The sequence below is a fragment of the Bufo bufo genome, chromosome 5, assembly GCF_905171765.1.
Source record: "Bufo bufo chromosome 5, aBufBuf1.1, whole genome shotgun sequence".
Taxonomy (NCBI): Eukaryota; Metazoa; Chordata; class Amphibia; order Anura; family Bufonidae; genus Bufo; species Bufo bufo.
In genome coordinates this window covers 464,141,385-464,161,594 of record NC_053393.1, presented here as the reverse complement: position 1 = coordinate 464,161,594, position 20,210 = coordinate 464,141,385, and positions in this window count along the sequence as shown.

Here is a 20,210-nt window from a genome sequence, read left to right as displayed (position 1 = left end):
GCCTCTCCTTTCACTGCCGCATGCCTGCCCAGGGTTCTCCTCAGAAAAGTGAGTAACCCTCGATTGCCCATACCGTGACCTCACTGTCGCTATACCCTGCAGGTCTGGCGTGCTGCATATTTAGTGCACGACTGTTCCCAAAACCATGTACAGGTTTTATGCCAAATGAAGCTGGACCACAAAATATACATTCTTCTGACCGCATGGAATTTATAGCTACATCATTTTAGGGACAGACTGGGCAAGGACAGTACAACGACATTGCTGGCACTTACCTAAAGCTGCACGGCCACCGCCATCAGCTTTGGACCATTCTTGCCGCCTCATGTTACGGGCCACTTGCTCCCAAGCCGACTCCTTGCGAACTCGGTCCTGATAATTATTTGACCGGGTGTCCCATAGTTCGGGCCTCTCCTGCACCAAACAAATAAGTCTCTCCACATTCCAGCGGGGCATCTTAGTTGGCACGAAATATAATAGCCAGACACTCACTGCCACACGACACTATGGATTTTCACCACAGGTGCCACAGGTGCTTGTTCTGGCAGACAGTTTTGCATGGCAAATGATAGAAATAAAACAGACGCGGACGACAATCAGATGTGCCTCCACGTTTTTTAGCAGACCCATTGACTTGAACGGGTCCACGAACCGTTTTCCGCGAAAATAATAGGACAGGTTATATTTTTTGGACGGACTGGAACCATGGATCACGGACGCGGATGGCAAACGGTGCATTAGCCATTTAAAGTCAATGGGTCAGCAGAAAATCAAGAAAAACGGCGCAACGGACATGGAACACAACAACGGTCGTGTGCATGAGGCCTAACTCTGCCTCCTGCACGGCCTAACAGGATTTAGTATATGGCACACCTCAGGCTACTTTCACATTGGCGTTTTGAATTCCGTTTGTGAGATCCGTTTCAGGGATCTCACAAACGGTTCAAAATGGATCAGTTTAGCCTCAATGCATTCTGAATAGATAAGGATCCGTTCAGAATGCATCAGTTTGGCTCCGTTCCGCCTCCATTCCGCTCTGGATGCGGACACCAAAAAGCTGCAAGCAGCGATGCGGAGCCAAACGGATCCGTCCTGACTTACAATGTAAGTCAATGGGGATGGATCCGTTTTCACTGACACAATAGGGTGCAATTGAAAACGGATCCGTCCCCCATTGACTTTCAATGTAAGTCAGGACAGATCCGTTTTGACTTAGACTTTTTTTTAAAAGAATAATGCAAACGGATCCGTTCTGAACGGATACAAACGTTTGCATTATGGGTGAGGACCCGTCTGTGCAGATACAAGACGGATCCGCACTGAACGCAGGTGTGAAAGTAGCCTTAGAGGCCATTGTTAGGATAGGGGAGTCCTTGTTATAGAATTAGCATTGGGGCCCAGGCATCGAGTTACACTTCTGACAAAAACCGTTGTCATGTTTTACACCTCTTAACCAATCTGAGAGCATTAGCCACTCATAGGGTGGTCAGTTTAGTTTTATTTCTGTTACTTATCTAAGGTTTCCTTCACATCTGCATATGGGATTCCACTATTCTGTTTCAGCAGAGGAGTAGAAAACCCGAATCTGTCATAGCCAGACACTGCCGGGGCCCGCCAGATACCCAGATAACGTAGAAAGATGTCATTCACACCAGAAACCTGACTGATTGCATTACACAAGGGATATAGGGTTCTGTTTCTCATGGACTATGCTGTATGCTGTATGCTGTATGTATAATACCTGATTTCATAAAATTTTCAAGGAAATAAATCAAATGATTCATAACCTGAGGTTTTGGTGCTTTTTTCAAACACATGCTCCAGTGTCAGTGTGTGTGAAGTGGGAGCAAATTAAATAAATAAAAATGAAAGTGTGTGATGATTGTATAGTGTGAAAGAAGAGAGTGGGGATGTTTGGTGTAAGGAAGGGGGGAAGGGGAGAAAACATGTATGAAATATAGGGGCAAAAAATTTGTGAGATGTGTGAAGACTGGAAAGATAGGCGTGGGAATGTAATAAATTAGGAGAAGTGTTGTAATGTGTAGTATGTAGTGGGGCTGGAAATAATGAAATGGTGGAGAGAAAGACAGAGTGAGAGATGAAAGAAAATTGGGGAGAAAGGAAAAAGGAGGATAGGAAGAGAAAAAATGTGGAAAGTTATAGGGAGTGAGAGGAAGTAAGAGCCAGTCTGGGGTGCATACTACCTCGGGTGTCGAAAGGAGGATCAATGAGTCCAAAAAAGCAAAATTGAGTAATTAGTATAGGGAAAACAGCATGTTACAAATGAATATTAAAAGTGTAAATTGAAGTCCTGGTTAAGGCCTTTTGGGCTTAGGCTTTGCAGTGTGTAGATCCAATATGTTTCACAATCCTTTAGAAGGCGTAGATGGTTACCTCCTCTTCGTAGGCAATGTACTTGTTCGATAACCTAAAACTTGAGTTGAGCAATATTATGTTGAGTCTTGGTGAAGTGAAGCCAGTTCTTTTTACATCTGATGGTAGATATGTGACTGATAATACAATCTCGCATGGATTGTGTGGTTTCACCCACATACAGAAGACCACTTGGACATCTGATGAGATATACAACAAATGATGAATCACATGTGAAGAAGTCTTTTACCGGGAAAGATTTACCCGTATGGGGGGGTGTGATGTGATCTCCTCTGATTATGTTAGAACAGCAACTGTAATGGAGACATGGAAATGTGTCGTGTTTGTCTTATTCCCGTCTTTAATACTTCTCTCAAGCTAAACCAGTTTTCTAGAATGCCCTACCCCAAACAATTAGGTTAATTCCCAACACCCACAATTTTAGGCAATCCCTAAAAACATCACTTGTATTCGGGTCGGCTCAAGATAAGTACGCCTACCTACCTACCTACTATGCTAAGCAGTAGGGGTATGCCGAGACTGCTGTACGGAGGGTAGGCTAAAGGGGCCCACCCCATTGAGTAATTAGAATAAAAGGAGACTTGGGAGGGTGGGGCAGAAATGAGCCGCCGGTAAGGTGAGGAGGAGGCTGCGGCTTATAAGCAGTATAGCCCCATCTCCCCTCACACAAATGCGGCAAATAGCAATTTACCTATAACTTGTATTCGGGTCGGCTCAAGATAAGTATGCCTACCTACCTACCTACTATGCTAAGCAATAGGGGTATGCCGAGACTGCTGTACGGAGGGTAGGCTAAAGGGGCCAAAAATAACAAAACATAGCTCAGGGCAATAGTGTTATTAACAAAATTACAATACCAGATTCCTGAAAGCATTAAACATTTCACACTGCGGATTTGGTATATATCGTGCATAACAAGCCGACTGCCATCTGCCCAACTTCTTAATAACATGCACTGAGACGTTGTGCTTGGAGGCGGCGAAGCCGCACCAGTGCGAAAGGAATGCCCTGTGATGGAACTGGGACTGACCCCAACATTCCTCAATAATATTTGGATGAATTTGAGAAAGTTCTGACAACTCAAAGGCGCAGAACCCAGCCTTAGCAGAAGAGCATACCCTGGGGTTGCTTCGGTAAAGGGCTTCCAATCCTGCACTGCCATAACTGGGCACCACTTATTACCAGTGGGGAAGTATCTAACCTCTGTGAGCTGACCCGCTCGGGCCGTCTTTGTGGAGGTTAAAGTAAGAACTTAGCATGACCCATCCCATGACAGCTGATCCTTCCTCAGATAGCTCTTGCATGTTGTGGCGCAGGTGAACTCGCCTGGTCTGAGGAAGCCGTAGAAGGCTAGGTACATGGTTGTCTTGATTAATAAACTAGTGTGCTTACAGAAGGGGTTTTGCGTAGTTTATCTGAAAGCAATCTGAACATTGACCCTGTAAATGGCTGTCGTGTAGGGCAGGCCACAGCGGACCCCTTCTGGATACCCTTCAGTAGCATTCTAATTGGATGGGCTGAAAACAAGGAGGGTAGATTAGGATGCCGTAGATACAAATGATGTTGAATCCCAGCCGGTATAACTTAATAGTGCTAAATGACAGCTTGTGGTGAGAGTGGAAAAAATGCGGCAAAGGCCAGTAGGTAAGAGATGTTGCCCACACCTGCCGAAGTATGGGTTCTCCTAAAATTACAGAACGAGGTCCATGCCTTCTTATATATCCTCAGGATGTTACAGGACAGGGCTTTAGTCATAAGGGACCTGGCGGTGGCGAGATGAACCGTTAGTCCATCACTAGCTGGTCGAGCCTGGGCACTGGTGATGGTACGCGGTCTGCTTGTGGAGAGACCTGCAAAAAGAGAAGAGCCAATAGCCCTATATGGAAACCTGCGAAAAGACCATTGATAACATACTGTACCCAGTCTGCATGTGGATGGGACCATAACAGGATAAGACAACATCCCTGTACAGACTAAAGGCTAAGACAAACTCTGGTATGCTGAGTTTCTATTCAACCTCATGTCCTTAGATTTGAGGACCACCAAGACCTCCCCACAGACTATGGTCTTGTTGTCTGGCGCCTCATGAGCTGTTATGAGTAAGGACGCTAAGTTCACGTCCTTGCCGTCAATTATTTCCTGTCGAAAGTTGGCTGGAACAAAGTGGAACGGTGTGATAGGGGGTACAGAACCTGACCCACCAGCAACACTAGCCTGGAGGCTAGAAGAACCTGCCAGACTTTGGCATACCAAACAGGCAGCTGTATCGCCTGTATCGACCGACTCTAGCCTGGCCTGAAAGTTCAACATTGATGATGCCATGGAGTTGATGGCCGCGTGCAGTTGCGTAAGCGAGGTCTGAATAGTGTCCATGAACACCATCTGTGGATTTTGGACCTCCGGAACTGAAGACAGAAGACGGAACAGATCCGCCTTCCTTGCAGAAGCTGGAAATGGAATGCCTCTTTTGGATAACTCTGCCATCAACTTGGGCACAGTCCATGACCTTAATGATGGTGTGGAGTCTCTTGCGGAATGTGACACCACGCTCCCACGGGATGATGATGTATCGCCCATCAATGATTCTTGAGACATCCTACTAAAACACAACATGATTAATGCAGAAGATGAATACCCAACACCAGTTTGTGCCATTCACCAGTATCACGGACCACCGATGTGCCAAGAACCGCCGTACCAGCACACGAGATGCCGTCCCGCATGCGGAGCACCCCTTCACCGAAGTGACTGAATATGGGAAGATGTGTACATAGCAGAATAGAATGTGACCTAAGTAGCCTTGCAAGCCCCGAACGAGTGTAGACTAGGCATACAGTGTATGACCGTATCCTGTGGTCGTGACAGGACTTAAACGTGACTGTAGACGTGACAGACGTATAGAATTGATGCCTGTAGTCGTGACAGGACTTAAACGTGACTGTAGACGTGACAGACGTATCGAATTGATGCCTGTAGACGTGACAGGACTTAAATGTGTCTGTAGACGTGACAGACGTATCGAATTGATGCCTGTAGTCGTGACAGGACTTAAACGTGTCTGGAGACGTGACAGACGTATCGAATTGATGCCTGTAGTCGTGACAGGACTTAAACGTGTCTGTAGATGTGACAGACGTATCGAATTCATGCCTGTAAACGTGACAGGACTTAAGTTTTTTTTTTTATTATTATTATTTTATTTTTTTATTTTTTTCTTGTTTTTCTTTCTTTTTTTAATTTTTTTATTATTATTATTTTTTTATTTTTTTGGGCAACTGCTACCTTGCTGATGAAATGGCTGAACGTAGCTGAACATGTTAAAAACTGAGTATTAGCAACTGTACCAACCCCCTAGTCTTAAATCTACTCCCGTGATGCACAATAGATTACTTTGACCCTGATGCTAAATGTGTCTACTAAGAATAGCTGCGTCTGCTGGTACAAAGCCATGCATCAGGTGGATAGAAGGAGCCACGAACCTATGGATGCATATATGAAAGAAAAACCTGTAGATAATTGACCCAATAATTGATAAGTAACGCACTGCTTGAGATGACCTCACTAGAGAAGAAGGGCGATCAACTTGCGACACACGCTGCGGAACCTTAAAGAGACCCCTTGTATTTGATTTTTTTATTGATGTTTTTTCCTCAAACTGCCCCTTTTATTTTTTTCTCAACCCAAACTCCCACATTTTTTTTTTTTTCCAACCCAAACTCCCACTTTTTTTTTTTTTTTTAACCACTATCATCTGCTGCCTGGAGGCTGCAGCAGACCAGATGAATCAAGAGCCTACCAGAAGCAAAACAACCTTGCATGCACCCCTGCCTCACTACGAGCACGGCGGCACGTGCTATACATTACAATGTGTCGAGAGCGGAGTAGCGCTGACTCCTGCAACCTGAGAGTCTGCCGCGTGGGGAGCCGATTTTAATTCATTTTTTTTTTCATTAAACTGCCACATTTTTATAAATTTTTTCTCAACCCACACCCAAATATATATATATATTTTTTCTTTGAACCACTATCACCTGCTGCCTGGAGGCTCCAGCAGACCAGATGAATCAAGAGCCTACCAGAAGCAAAACAGCCTTGCATGCACCCCTGCCTCACTACGAGCACGGCGGCCCGTGCTATACATTACAATGTGTCGAGAGCGGAGTTGTGCTGACTCCTGCAACCTGAGAGACTGCCGCGTGGGGAGCCGATGCTGCCAGGCAGAAACGTTCCGGTGCGGTGGTGCTCCCTTACCTAAAGGAGCCGACACACTGCCGGCCAGACTGAGAGGACGAAAGACCGCAGTAAGTCACTCCCATTCATGAATCAGGAAAAGCAATGCAACCAAGGTCCCTGTGCAGCCAGACATAAGCCTGATGGGACTGAATATAGCCTATGTACTGCCCCGTCCTATGATGTAACAATACCGGATATACATATAAAACACTCCTAATCATTTTTAACCCCTTTTAACTTATTATTTTCTTTTTTTCTGTAACACACCTTTTTTTTTTTTTTTTTTTTTTTTTTTTTTTTTTTACCACTGTAATACTACACAACCATAACCAGAATGTATCAAGACATGACAGGCAAATGTAAGCTGTAATAACACCGCCGACCAGCAGATGGCATGCTGGGACAACCTAAGGCAGCAGAGCGCGGCTCTGAACACATGGAAGACGGCTCTGCCGCTCGCCGAGATGTGAAGGTAACAACGTGCGGCGTGCCGGTGCCAATCCCTGCCCCCTTGCCCAGGAATGAAGCCACAAGGCCCCGATCTTACCGCTGGAAGACGTAAACGCTGGGATGTGGACATCGAAGCAGATGAGAGGCAGAGACCGTATACTCACGTGCGTACAGGCGCCCGGAAGTGATGCAGAAACGAGCCGCCGGTAAGGTGAGGAGGAGGCTGCGGCTAATAAGCAGTATAGCCCCGCCTCCCCTCACACAAATGCGGCAAATAGCAATTTGCCTATAACATATCACATCCCCTAAGCTAAATCTCCTTTCGGCCCCACTCGTCAACATTATTCCCCAAAACCTGATCCGTCATCCAGAGTATACATCACACCCCATGCATTCAGTAGCTCTACAGATATCGGCTGGTGACTGGCTCATTCAGCTTTATATATACTCATCTATTTTGTGTGCACAAAACAAGCACTGGTTACCTTCTGAGTCACCCCTATCTCCTCATTCCTCTTGTTGACTTGGTGCTATGTAATGTATGATTTTGTTTGCTGTGGAATATGTTGGCTCTATATAAATAAAAATTACTATTATCAGAGTACATTTTGCAACATAAAAATAAGCCAGTTTTGGATAAATAATAGCCTTATGTTCCATAATTCACATTTCATCATATTTGCAGTTTTGAAAGATTTGTGGGATCTGTTTGGGTCAGGGGCTAGTGTAAGAAGGTATAAGGAATCATCATGGATGATAGGTACATGTCATCGAGGTTCCTGGCCGGTTTTTATGTGTCAGCAGCAGTTGCTGTTTGACACCTTAATACTGGCTGTACAGCTGATCCGGGACAGCTCTTAATGGGAGTAGTCAAAGTGCTGGGTGGGTGACTACTCCCCATGTTCAAGACCGGTTTTTGCCAGGCCTAAAAAAACAGCCAGCACTGGCAGGTTAGGAGGATTACCTCAGTCTGACAGTGGAGCTCAGGAGGTGTGTGTGCTGGGATTTGAGGCTTGTGCTGTACTGGAGGGCTGAGACCCATCTGTAAGGGAAACGTGCCCCCTAAAAGCCTGCTATGGACTGCTGGAGGCAGAACTGCCAACAAGTTGATTTTTGTTATGTGAACTTTCCATTGTGTGTGAACTAACACCAAGACTGTTTTTGCTTTATGTGTGAATAAACACGGAAGTTTGATTTAAGAACTGGTAATTTGCCTCTGTACTGCGTCAGCACACCCTGTCTACCAGAGAGAATCCCCACAATTGGTGGAGGATGCGGGCAAGAGCAGTGAGCCTGGCGTGAACTTTTGGGGTTCTGCTTTTTTCTAGGCACGGTTGCATGTCGTATATTAAGCCAGCTGTATTGCAACCAGTGTTCCATGACAAAATGGAGGCTGTTGTGAAGGCTCTCATGGTGGCTAATCTGCAGCAGCGAGAGACAAACCTGCACGAACGTAAGGCTAATAATCAACAGCAGGAGACCAAGCAGTTGATGCTACAACATGTGATGGCTTTGCAGACAGCAGGAGCAACCCAGAATGTACACGATGCCCTGAAAGCAGTCCGTGCCGCGATTCCTAAGATGACCCCCGCAGACGACATCAAAACCTACCTGGCGATGTACGAGAAAGTGGCCATCAGGGAGAAGCTACCCCGAGACCAGTGGGCTGAGGTCATCGCTCCGTTCCTGGAATCCGACTCCCAGCGAGTGTATTTCGACTTGCCAGACGATCAAGCGGCCGACTACCAAAAAGTAAAGGGTAAGATTTTGGCAAGACTGGGGGTGAATGTGTTGGTCCAGGCCCAGCGGGTACATTAATGGGGTTTAAGTCGGCGGAGCCTGCTAGACACCAGTATTATGACTTACTCCACCTCTTGCAAAAGTGGCTACAGCCTGATGTGCTGAGTCCCACGGCTATGCTGGATAGATTATTGGCTGATATGTTCTGGAGGGCTCTGCCACCCCCTCGACAGCACTGGATCGGCCAGGTGTCTCCTGGCAATGCCCTGGAAATGGTGGACCTGGTGGAGCACTACGAGGCTACTAAGAATCTTACGGGGGTTCTTTTGGGAGGGGGGCAGTCATACCACGTAAATCTCCATCCCAAACTCGGCGACTTGAACCAACCAAACCCAACCGGGAAGTACCCCCATACGAACCTGGCTCCGATAGTCTGCTGGTGGTGTCAGGAGCCTGGCCATGTAAGAGCTGACATCAGGTGGAACCCATGGTTACTAACTATGGCTACCGTCAGTCGTTATATGCCAGGAAGCTGTGTGCAGCAGGTAGGGCCGGGCCGACACAGAGGCTGGGGAGGCTCCAGCCTCAGGGCGCAGGCCAGCTCCCCAGCCTCTGGGCGGCAGTCGCTACTGCTGCCGCGAATGCCGGGCTGCCGGCCGCGCTGCCTGGAGGACGGAGGGAGTAGTGAGCACTGCACTGACTTACGTGCTCCCTCCCTGCTCCGCCTCCTGGCTCGGCCACTCCGCTGCTCTGGTCTCTGCTGTCTGCTCAGTCGACGCTTACTGGCTGCGTACAGCGCGCGCACTTTGACCTGACGCACTGTACGCAGTCAGGTCACATGTGCGCGGCGCCCTCTGGAGACCAGGAGCAGCGCGGGCCGGGCAGCAGCAGGCAACAGCACACCGGGAGCGGGCACCTGCTCTGGCAACTGGCATCTCCAGGGTGTAGAGGTGAGCGGAGCTGTAGTGTATATTATATTACCGTTATGTGCGGCCACTCATACTACACTCAGTTACTGTAATGATGGCATCCATTCCCAGCATTATAAGAGCCATCACTTTCTCAGATTACAGAGTGGGCAATGCTGCCCAGCTGATGGTGCCAGGTTATAACATGCCAATGCCAGCCTGATGATAGTCATCACTTTCTCAGATTACAGAGTGGGCAATGCTGCCCAGCTGATGGTGCCAGGTTATAACATGCCAATGCCAGCATTGCCCACTCTGTAATCTGAGAAAGTGATGACTGTCATCAGGCTGGCATTGGCATGTTATAACCTGGTACCATCAGCTGGGCAGCATTGCCCACTCTGTAATCTGAGAAAGTGATGACTGTCATCAGGCTGGCATTGGCATGTTATAACCTGGCACCATCAGCTGGGCAGCATTGCCCACTCTGTAATCTGAGAAAGTGATGGCTCTAAATATGATGCTGGGAATGGATGCCATTATTACAGTAACTGTATGCTCTGACTGTGTATTACTTCTCAGTGCACTGCCCAGTTTATTCTCAGTGCTGCTTCCTTTGACATTGGCATATGGCTAGGATATGTCGGCGCCGGCCACTCATACTACACTGTCATCAGGCTGGCATGTTATAACCTGGCACCATCAGCTGGTCAGCATTGTCCACTCTGTAATCTGAGAAAGTGATGGCTCTAAATAATTTAGAGCCATCACTTTCTCAGATTACAGAGTGGGCAATGCTGCCCAGCTGATGGTGCCAGGTTATAACATGCCAATGCCAGCCTGATGACACTGTCATCAGGCTGGCATTGGCATGTTATAACCTGTCACCATCAGCTGGGCAGCATTGCCCACTTTGTAATCTGAGAAAGTGATGACTGTCATCAGGCTGGCATTGGCATGTTATAACCTGGCACCATCAGCATGGCAGCATTGCCCACTCTGTAATCTGAGAAAGTGATGGCTCTAAATATAATGCTGGGAATGGATGCCATCATTACAGTAACTGTATGCTCTGACTGTGTATTACTTCTCAGTGCCCAGTTTATTCTCAGTGCTGCTTCCTTTGACATTGGCATATGGCTAGGATATGTCAACCATGACTGTGATAAGACAATCATTTACAAAAAAAGGTGATTTACAGTGTAAATCTGTGGTCGTCGACGACGCTTGCCTGACTGGCTGAGTACAGCGCGCACTTTGACCTGATGCGCTGTACGCAGTCAGGTCACATGTGCGCCCTCTGGAGACCAGGAGCAGCGCGGGCAGCAGCAGGCAGCAGCACAGCACTGTGTCACGACCCAGCCCAGGCCCCAGCAGGGATAGAGCGTGAGAGTCTGCCCTGAAGTGAAGTAAGATAGTTCTTAAATAAAGATAATATTCTTTTCCGTCTGATCTGAGGTCTGATGGGGTAAAATTACAAGAGGAACGCCCGGGGGGGGGGGCGCACTTGGGCAGCTCAGCCTCTGTTGGTGGTGGACCTTGTCCCAGCCCTGGCAGCAGGTACCCCAGAAACTCTAAACCACTTGTGCCGGGTGGAAGTGGGAGACACTCCAGCGGAGGCTCTACTGGACTCAGGGAGTCTGGTGTCCCCTGTACGGTCCATGGAGTATACTCGCCATAAAGTCGGGTCATGTGCATCCATGGAGACGTAAAAGACTATCCCACCACACTGGTGTCTCTAACCACAGGGGCCGGCAGGTGGACTCACGAAGTGGCAGTTGCCACAAATTTACACTACGAACTTATAATAGGGAGAGACTTCCCGGCACTGTGGCCTGCAACAAAAGTGAATGATACCCATGAGACAGGGGTAACCCCATCAGAGTGGCCTGGCTCCAGGGGAAGGCCAGAACCCTGGGAATCCAAGGCCGAAGGTGGAAGAAGGGGGGACAACCCCACTATATGTAATGGTGGGAGATGTAGAGGACTTGCCGCCGGGGCCTGAGCTCGCCGACCTTAATTTCTCTGGGGATAATTTTGGTACTGCACAACACCGAGACCCAACCCTATCCCGAGCTTGGGGAAATGAATTAATAGTAGATGGTGAACCACAACAACCTGGGACAGAGTCGGTGTTTCCGCATTTTGTGATTCATCAGGATGTGTTGTATCAGGTAAACCAACAGCGGGGTGAACATATTGAACAGTTAGTGGTGCCGTAGGCTTATCGCAAACTTGTGTTAGAGTTAGCCCACCAACATGTTCTCGGGAATTCAGAAAACACAGGACCGGACACTACAACGGTTTTACTGGCCCAGTGTGTTTAGAGAGGTGGGTGAATTTTGTAAGACTTGCCCGACCTGCCAAGCAACTAGCCCCCAGCACCTTTTCCACAGTCCCTTGGTACCTCTCCGGATTATCGAGGTACCGTTTGAGCGAGTCGCGATTTACCTCGTAGGCCCAGTACCAAAGTCTGCTAGAGGACACCAACACATCCTGGTCGTCCTAGATTACGCCACCCGGTACCCGGAGGCGCTGCCACTGCGACATACATCGGCTAAACTGATAGCTAAGGAGCTAATGGAAATGTTCTCCCGAGTGGGGCTACCTAAAAAGGTTCTGACTTACCAGGGGACCCCTTTTATGTCTAAGGTCATGAGGGAGCTCTGTAAGTTGCTGCATATCAAACAGTTACAGACGTCCAGTTACCATCCACAAACGGACGGTCTGGTTGAAAGGTTTAATAAAACATTAAAAAACATGTTTAAAAGGGTGGTGTCTAAAGATGGGAAGGACTGGGACCTTCTTCTGCCCTATCTCATGTTCGCTCTGCGAGAGGTACCCCAGGCCTCTACTGGGTTCTCTCCCTTCGAATTTCTATATGGCAGACATCCTCGCGCTTTGTTGGACGTAGCCAAATAGGCATGGGAACAGCAACTCCGCATAGAAGTGTCCTTGAGTATGTTACCAAGATGCGGATAGAAACCGTTTTGCCTCTTGTCAGGGAGCATATGGAGGCCACTCAGCGAGCCCCGAGTCAGATCTATAATCGGCAGGCTCGGGATCGGATCTTTAACCCGGGTGATCAGGTTTTGGTTCTGGTGCTGACTGTGGACAGAAAGTTCCTGACCAGGTGGCAGGGGCCCTACGAGGTACTTGAAAAAATTGGAGAGGTAAATTACAAGGTACACCAGCCAGGGAGGCGAAAGCCAGAGCAGATGTACCATGTGAATCTACTCAAACCGTGCAAAGATAGGGAAACCTGTACTGAAGACAGCCCGCGGCCAGGTTTTCTAGGGGAAGCGGTTTTGGCCCCTCTGTCTGAAGAAAGGGAAGCGGCTACCACAGTAAGAATTGCTGGCAGCCTCTCCTCTAAGCAGGCTCAGGAGGCCAAGGAGTTTATTAGCCAGAACACAGATGCGTTTTCGGATCTCCCTGGATGCACTTCCACAATTCGGCATGACATTGTCACTGAGTCTTAGGCGAAAGTCCGGCTAAAACCATACCGGGTACCCGAGGCTCGGCGACAATTCATCTCAGAGAAAGTGCAGATGATGCTGAGGTTAAACATCATTGAGGAGTCTAAAAGTTAGTGGGCTAGTCCTGTAGTGCTAATACCCAAGCCGGACGGGACACTCCGGTTCTGTAACGATTTTCGTAAACTGAAGGAGATTTCCAAATTCGATGCATATATCATGTCCCGGGGGGATGAGCTTATCGAGAAGTTAGGACAAGCCCGGTATTTTTCTGTTTTGGACCTCACGAAAGGGTACTGGCAGGTGCCCTTAACGGAGGCTGCAAAGAGAAAACTGCTCTCATCACACCTGAAGGGCTGTATCAGTACAAGGTGCTACCCTTTGGTCTGCATGGTGCCCCTGCCACTTTTCAACGGCTTATGGATATTGTGCTGCGTCCACATCGTTGGTGCGCTTCGGCTTACCTGGACGATATTGTCATTTACAGTACCGATTGGGAAAGTCACCTACCCAAAGTGCAGGCTGTAGCGGACTCCCTTTGGAAGGTGGGACTAAACTCTAACCCCAAAAAATGTGCTATAGGGTTAGAGGAGACTAAATACCTGGGGTATGTCATTGGGCGCAGAGAAATCAAACCCCAAGTAAACAAAATAGAGGCGATAAGAAATTGGCCCCGACCTGTCAGCACTAAACAAGTAAAGTTATTCCTGGGAATGATAGGCTTTTACATGAGATTTATTCCCCACTTTTCTACTGTAGCCGCGCCTTTGACAGGGTTATTGAAGGAATGCAAGTCAGTGATGGTTCACTGGAATGACCAGGCGGAAGAGGCTTTCTCTGTTTTGAAGTTGGCCCTGTGTGGGTCCCCGGTTTTGGTAATGCCCGACTTCAAGCGGGAATTCATAGTGAAGACAGACGCCTGCGAAGTAGGCCTTGGTGCTGTACTGTCTCAGGAAGTCAACGGGGAGGAGCATCCATTTTCTTCCTAAGCCGCAAGCTCACCCTAGCTGAGACCAGGTACAGTATAGTGGAGAGAGAGTGCCTGGCTATCAAGTGGGCACTCGAGTCTCTTCGCTATTATTTGTTGGGGAGAACATTCCGCCTGGTGACTGACCACTCCCCTCTCAAGTGGATGAGCCAGGCCAAAGAGAGAAATGCCCAAGTCACCAGGTGGTTCCTGTCCTTACAAAACTTTAAGTTCTCTGTAGAACACAGGGCAAGCCGGTTGCAGGGAAACGCGGATGCTCTGTCCAGAGTATACTGTATGGCATGTGTTCACCCCCTCAGGTTTGAACAAAGGGGGCAGGTATGTAAGAAGGTACAAATAATCACTTGGTTCCTGGCCTCGGTGGAGTAAGAGCCGATTTTTATGTGTCAGCAGCAGTTGCCGTTTGACACCTTAATACTTAGTATGGCTGTATAGCTGATCTGGGACGGCTCTTACTGGGAGTAGCCAAAGTGCTGGGTGGGTGACTACTCCCCATGTTCCAGGCCGGGTTTTGCCAGGCCTAAAAAAACAGCCAGCACTGCCAGGTGAGGAGGATTACCTCAGTCTGACAGTGGCGTTCAGGAGGTGAGTCCCGTCGGTAAGGAAAACGGGCCCAATAAGGTGATTTTTGTTATGTGGACTTTTCATTGTGTGTGAACTAACACCAAGACTGCAAAGTGACGTTTTGTTTTTGCTTTATGTGTGAATAAACACAGAAGTTTGATTTAAGAACTGGTAATTTGCCTCTGCACTGCGTCCGCACACCCTGTCTACTTGAGCGAATCCCCACAGTAGTTAAAGTGGCCATAATCCTGGAAAATACCTTTAAGGGCGCGTTCACACGACCGTATGTCTTTTTCAGTGTTTTGCAGGCTTTTTTCCCAGATCCGTTTTTCTGGGGGGTTTTCAGTAGTGTTTCCGATTCTGTTCCGTTTTTGCGTTTTGTTTTTCTGTATGGCATATACAGTAATTACATAGAAAAAATTGGGCTGGGCAAAACAATTTCAATAGATGGTTCCGCAAAAACGGAACGGATACAGAAGACATACGGAATGTATGTGTTCTGTTTTTTTTTTTTTTTTTTTTTTACGGACCCATTGACTTGAATGGAGCCACGGAACGTGATTTGCGGGCAATAATAGACAATGTCCTATCTTTCAACGGAACGGAAAAAAGGAAATACGGAAACGGAATGCATGTACATTCGTTTTTTTTTTGCGGAACCATTGAAATGAATGGTTCCGTATACGGACTGTATATGGAACACAAAAAACTGCCCGTATACGGAACGCAAAAAACGTTTGTGTGAACGAGCCCTAAGGCACATTCACACAGTCAGCGTTTGGTCAGTAATTTCCATCCGTGATTGTGAGCCAAAACCAGGACAGAGAGATGGTATAATGGAAAGATTTGAATCTATTCTGTGTTTTAGACTGGCATCTGGTTTTGGCTCACAATCACTGATGGAAATCACTGACTAAAACACTGACATGTGAATAAGGCCTTAGACATATAATTAGGGAAGAGCGAAGCGAGCTTTGGATCCAAGATCCGAAATCGCTTCTCTCCAAACTTCGTTTTAATGCTATACCAAAAAAGAGCAAAAGACTTTTCACCGCATAATAATCATGTATCACCAAATATGCACATGCTTATGGTATAAGAATAAATTACAAACGGCTATAAAAGAACTACCAGACCGCATGGAATCAATTATTGTATTTATTAACAAAATTAATAAGAAATTACAATAAAAACAAGTGCAGGGAAAAGACGACATCAATCAGAGAAAGGCACAATGGTATCAATTCATGCTTCTCCAACAATTAATAAAAAAACTGTATAAAGTGCAAGTGCAATTGAAAACAGTGCTAGACATTAGAGAGACAGTATCGATTAATCGATGGCGCCAACCCGGAGGAGGCACACTATGGGTAATCGATCCTGTCTCTGTAATTTCTAGCACTGTTTTCAATAGCACTTTATACAGTTTTTTTTATTAATTGTTGGAGCAGCATGAATTGATACCATTCTGCCTTCCTCTGGTTGATGTCTTCTTTTCCCTGTGCTTGTTTTTATTATAATTTATCTTATTAATTTTGTTACTAAATACAATAATTGATTCCATGCGGTCTGGTAGTTCTTTTATAGGCATGTAACGGATCTCCTGGCACCCCGACTGGGTACCTCCGTTGATGGATGCTCCTAGTGCTTCCGGAGGACTCCAAGCACTCCACTCGACACTGTAACCACCACAGGAACCAGGAACAGCTCTTACAAGAGCTAGTAGTTATAGCCAGGGGAGTATAGCAAATCTTCAGCGTATAGCAATCCCTAGTGTCGGTCAGTTACCCAAACACCAGCCTCAACATGATGAAGGGTAAAACAGGAACTCTTTATTGAACACACAAGCATTGACTTATATACACATTTTCCAACAAGGGTACCACCCCTGTGGACCTCGTTGAGAACTGAGGACATAACATAGCAGCCAATCCTTTACAGTTTTACAGTTTAAACACAAAAACTATACATTCAACAAAACACAATGGCATCGTCTATGACGCAATTAACAAACACAATGGCATTGCCTGTGACGCACTCAATAACAGAATAGGCATGGTCTTTGACGCAATCAACAAAATACAATTACCAAAACACAATGGGCTCTGCCTGTGATACAATTACCAAACATAATAGGCTAACTTAATCATTAACAGGCAGAAAACACAAATTTTTCCCCAACACACAGAAACCACCTCAAAACCCCACATATCCCCATAATTTATAGATCCATTGATAGCTCTGATCTGGGTGAACAACATATCCAAAAATCACCCAGATCCGAGCAGGGGTTCCTGAATTCCATGGAAGTCACATTTGGCCGACCGCAAGCATGGCTTTCCTTCCCAAAACAGTTCACAGATTTAGGCTGTGCGGCCGGTCTGTCTTCTCCTTCAAAGTTAGTATATGGGCCATAATCCTGAGGCAAGAGGCTGGCAAACAGGCCCCTCCAAAACTCAGTGGCGAGGTTATTTTCGCCACAAGGCATTCATTTTAATGCTGTACGTCTCCGTACAGCATTAAAATGTATGGCATCCGGCAAAGCTAAATAAGTTATCACGAGAATTCGGTGAATAACTTTGATTACTAAACTAGAAAACCATTTTAAAACAGGAATCCGAAATCAGCTTTGGCACAGATTGGTACCTCGGTACCAAAACCAACTTCGGAACCAAGTTTTAAAAAGGTTTTCAAGTTGAAAATTCAAATCTCGAAGTTATTCACTAAATTCTCACAAGATGAATTCTCACAACGAATTTGCCTTGTCGGAGCCCATACTTTTTAATGCTGTATTAAGATGGATCTTCGTACAGCATTAAAACAAAGTTTGGAGCGAAGCAACTTCGGATCTTGGATTGGAGCCTCCACAGACATAAGGTATACGGGAAAGATCGGCACCTGTTCTGTGTTTAGAGTCGCACCTGGTTTTGACTCAAAATCACTGATGGAAATCACTGACCAAAACACTGACGTGTGAATTAGGCATTAGCCACACATATTTTTACTTATAAAGTATTTCAGTTTGATGGAAAATTGCATAAAAGCGCCATAAGTATAAAATGGATGATGGCATTTTGTGGTAGATGTTGTCTATATAGTGTATATGGGGCAATAATATGATTTTATTCATTTTATAATTCAGGTTTTATGTCAGAAGTGTGAAGCGTGTCTAATAGCCAAAATATCCAGAAATCAAGGGCAGAAAAAAAGATTACTATTGGCCCTACACTAACATACAATTGGGCCATGCTCATGTACTACATTGGGAAATATTTGTTGACACAACTGTTCTTTAACCCCTTAATGACCGGGCCATTTTGCACCTTCGTAACCAGGCTTATTTTTGAAAATCTGACCTGTGTCAGTTTATGTAGTAATAACTTTGGAACACTTTTACTTATCCAAGCCATTCTGAGATTGTTTTCTTATGACACATTGTACTTCATGACAGTTATTAATTTGAGTCAATATATTTCACCTTTATTTATGAAAAAATCTAAAATTTACTAAACATTTCGAAAAATTCGCCATTTTCAATATTTCTATTTCTCTGCTTTTAAAACAGAAAGCAATACCTCATAAAATATTTATTACTTAACATTCCCCATATGTCCACTATGTTGGCATCATTTTGTAAATGTAATTTAAATTTTTTTAGGACGTTAGAAGGCTTAGAATTTTAGAAGTAATTCTTAAAGTTTAAGAAAATTTCCAAACCCCACTTTTTAAAGACCAGTTCAGGTCTGAAGTCACTTTGCGGGGCTTACATAGTAAAAACCCCCATAAATTACCCCATTGCAGAAACTACACCCCTCAAGTTACTCAAAACCGATTTTACAAACTTTGTTAACCCTGTAGGTATTCCACAAGAATTAAAGGAAAATGGAGATTACATTTCTAAATTTCAGTTTTTTGGCAAATTTTCCATTTTAATACATTTTTTTCTTTAACACATCGAGGGTTAACAGCCAGAAAAAACAATATGTATTACCCTGATTCTGCAATTTACAGAAACACTCCATATGTGGTCGTAAACTGCTGTAAGGGCGCACGGGAGGGCGCAGTAGAAAAGGAGTGCCGGATGGTTTTTGGAAGGCAGATTTTGCTGGACTGGTTTTTAGACACCATGTCCCATTTGAAGCCCCCCTGATGCACCCTACAGTAGAAACAATCAAAAAGTGACCCCATTTTAGAAACTACGAAATAAGGTGGCAGTTTTATTGGTACTATTTTGGGGTACATATGATTTTTGAATGCTCTATATTACGTTTTTTGTGAGACAAGGTAAGGCTACTTTCACACTATCGGCTGGACGGATCCGACAGGCTGTTCACCCTGTCTGATCCGTCCTGACACTATTTCGCCGTGCCGCCGCTAAGTCCCCATTGACTATAATGGGGATGGGGCGGAGCTCCGGCGCAGCATGGCAGTGCACGGAGAGAGGCCGTTGGACTAAAAGTACTGCATTTCTGACTTTTTATTCCGGCGGCCTCTCACTGCGCACTGCCGTGCTGCGCCGGAGCTCCGCACCGTCCCCATTATAGTCAATGGGGACGGAGCAGCGGCACGGCGATATAGCGGCAGGATGGATCCGACAAGGTAAACAGCCTGTCAGATCCGTCCTGCCGCTAGTGTGAAAGTACCCTAACCACCGTCCATCTGACAGGTTAGATCATGTGCTATTTTTATATAGCAGGTTGTTACGGACGCAATGATATCAAATATGTCTACTTTCTTTGTTTGAAGAAAAGACAAGAAAGTGGAGCTCATAGTACCAAAAGTAAAAATATGTTTTATTGAAACATGATTAAAAGGTATACATAAATAAAGAAATTAGTAAATATAATGCCATTAAAAAAGTGAATGGGAGCAGAGAAAAAGCGCCACCCTGGGATAGCACATAGGTCAGTTACAAAACATGAATGTATGGATCATAGGAAAATGCTAGGTACAATGACCAACCTATGACCCGGCAACATGGTAGAAACCTAAGTATATCAAAGTATACAGGTGAGTCAATGGTCCACAGGCAGACCCGCACGGCAGTAGGACAAGGCTTGTTTAGCAAGTGCAATGAGAAAAAGAACAACAAACCACAATGAAGACCAGGTGTGGTGAAACACCAAAGTCAAAAATGCCGCGCAGGTGAGGGGAGAGCAGAGACTCACCTAGAAAAGACCATATGCTGAGTTACACAGGATGGCGCCAGCCCAACGCACGTTTCGGCGAGCCTTCGTCTAATAATAAAGCTTTTTTTTTTATGATGTTTGTGTCTCCATTTTCTGAACGCCGTATTTTTTTTTATTTTTATACCGATCGTCTTATGCAGGGGCTAGTTTTTTGAAGGAAGAGTTGAAATTTTTTTGGGTACCATTTTTGGGTACATATGATTTTTTGATCATTCATTATTACACTTTATGGGGCAAGGTGACCAAAAAATTGTTTTTTTTGGCACAA